Genomic DNA, 2,763 nt, shown 5'->3' on the forward strand with positions numbered 1-2,763 from the left:
CTGATAAAAATGTCCTGACATTCCATCCGCTCCAGGTGTACTATCTCCTTTGATACTAAAGACTGCCATACGGATTTCCTCACCAGTCACCGGTCTAGCGAGGTCAATATTCATTTGAACTGTCACTCGTGGAAGCATACCCTCTAAGGCTTCCGCCACAGAGGAGGGGTTCGATGTAGAGAACAAAATAATTATACAAACAAATTTTTGTATTTTCTTAATAGATGATAATATTTGATTGCCCGACGTTATGAGTGGATATGAAAAGATTACAAATATTTTTAAAAATTATGAAATTAGTATTGTGATCTTCTTACTAAAATACATTATACACTTTGAGCTTGATTCTGAAATATGCTGAGTTTTTCTCTTTAATTAATATGTTTAGTGGTCCTGGCTCCTTGGATAATTGATGTGGCAAAGTGTTTGAATCCAAGCCCATTGGGCTCATACATTCTAGTCCAAATACACTCGATATGAACAATATTAGTCGATTCAACACCGTTCATATTCAACACCGTTCATATGGGCTTAACTCTTAAACGTTTTGAGCTTCATGGACTCCTCAATAACTGAACAAGGCTTGGTGGGTGCATATCCACATTGTAGTGGGTTCAAAGAACTCAGAAGATTTAGTACGCCTAAATTATAAATGTGCTTGTTGGATCAAAATCTCAGAGATCAAGATGAATTTTAATCTTTCACTTATTTAATGGGATGGTAGAATATATAACTAGTGTGGCATAGATGCATAACAACCTTTTTTTTTTTTGTAAAAAAGAATAGAATAAAGAATTTACCATAATGAATTGAATTTTTTTCTCTAAACAGTCTATTTATTTACATAATTTTGGCGGTGACTGGTTTTATGGGTTTTCTTATTCTTCTAAGAAGATCTCTTTAAAAACCTAGGAAGAAAATTCTTAAGAAATTCCCTCAGACACATAACTTTGATTCAGTCATAAGACATCAGTATTAGCATGGTTAATACCATCATAGGGAATCCTTAACTTCAACAAGATCATAACCCAAAACAAAAACTTTAAAACATTTGCTCCCTCAGCAAATCACTTATAAATCAAATAAAAAAATTATCAGATATACATTAGCATGGTATTGATTTTAAATCATCATAGGGAACAAGATTTAAAGCCTATACGTATAATAAAATTCATATTAAACTAATAATATCAAAACAAGAATGTTAATTTAAGGTTTTATGGCTCAGATATGTTATAGAAAACAGTTATTTTCCTTGGCCACAAAAGGCCTCATAATGAGCTGGGATAATATGTTATCATCATAGCCAAATCAAACCCTAATTTAGAAAAAAAAAAAACAGAACACAAGTTAACAAATTTGATTTTAAAAACAACTAATTTACAAAGACAAAACCAAACAAATCTAACAAAGAATTTATCAATCAAGAAATTATAATTTAAAGGCTCAGATATATGTATGAACATAATTATAGTCCTTGACCACAAAAGGTCTCATAGAGCTGGGATTATGTTTTATCATCATCACCTCAAGAACCCTAATCCTACAATAGTATAATTCGCAAACCAAAACAAGAACAGAGGAGAAAACTAGAAACAGAGAATCTAAGATTTCAAATCGTTAAAAACAAACTAAATCAGTGAGTCTATAAACACGAATTTGATAACTAAAACGAGTCTTAAAGCTACGATTTTAATGGAGTAAAGAGATCGAAACCTGTGCAAGACGATGATGGAGGAGATTGTTGATAATCGAAAGGTGATTTATAGAGACGGCAAGAGGAGCTAGGGTTTCTCATAACGAGCACTAGTTAACCTAAGGTCCTAAACCATTATTTTTGTTTTGGGTTTTAAATAGTTGGGCCTTAGTTGGATATATCTGGCCTGGCCCATACAGATTACCAGCTTCTTTTAACCAAATGTTTTTTTTTTTCTCGACAGCAATCAATTAAACTTGTATTTGTAACGTGACGTTTAGGGGTGTCAAAATGGGTCAAGATTCATGGGTCAACTAAACTCAACTCAACCCATGAATCCTAATGAGTTGAAATTTTTGACTCAAATGAGTTGATGGATCAAATGAGTTATTGATTTAAATGGATTGATGGGTGAAATGAGTTGGGTTGTAATGGGTCAATGATTTCAATGGTTTACCCATTTTACCCATCAATTTTTGTTAAATTGAATTAAACCAATCCAAATCTCTAAACCGATTTCAATTTGTGTCTAACCAAAACTTCTAAACCGATTGAATATAATCCTTAATTTTTCCGCCAAAAATGTGCATACACAATTTTCCCGCCAAAAATATAAATTCGTGATTTTCCCGCCAAAAAAGTAAATCCATAATTTTCCCGCCAAAATTTTTTACAATTTTTAACCAAAAATGAGAATGGATCATTTTCCCGCCAAAAACGTAAATCCGTGATTTTCCCGCCAAAAACGTAAATCCGTGATTTTCCCGCCAAAAAACGTAAATCCGTGATTTTCCCGCCAAAAACCTAAATCCGTGATTTTCCCGCCAAAAACCTAAATCCGTGATTTTCCCGCCAAAAACGTAAATCCGTGATTTTCCCGCAAAAAAACTTAAATTCGTTATTTTCCCGCCAAAAACGTAAATCCGTGGAACGTAAATTCGTGATTTTCAAGAATATTATTATTATTTTCTTTCTATTGTTAATTTACTTTAATTATTAATTTATTTATTACATTAATGGGTCAATCCATTTAACCATCTAACCCATCTAGTTAAATGAGTTCATGG

General features: G+C 32.6%; 1 long non-coding RNA gene across 1 annotated transcript; it reads right to left on the reverse strand.

Moving 5' to 3' along the window:
- Window positions 1-409: 409 nt before the first annotated feature.
- On the reverse strand, window positions 410-1,795 carry LOC110224904. The gene is made up of 2 exons (XR_002329366.1): window positions 1,717-1,795; window positions 410-1,318 (listed from the first exon to the last, which is right to left on the reverse strand). It is a non-coding gene; the product is annotated as an uncharacterized LOC110224904 (long non-coding RNA).
- Window positions 1,796-2,763: the final 968 nt, after the last annotated feature.

Source organism: Arabidopsis lyrata (assembly GCF_000004255.2).
Source record: "Arabidopsis lyrata subsp. lyrata unplaced genomic scaffold ARALYscaffold_1, whole genome shotgun sequence".
NCBI classification, from domain to species: domain Eukaryota; kingdom Viridiplantae; phylum Streptophyta; class Magnoliopsida; order Brassicales; family Brassicaceae; genus Arabidopsis; species Arabidopsis lyrata.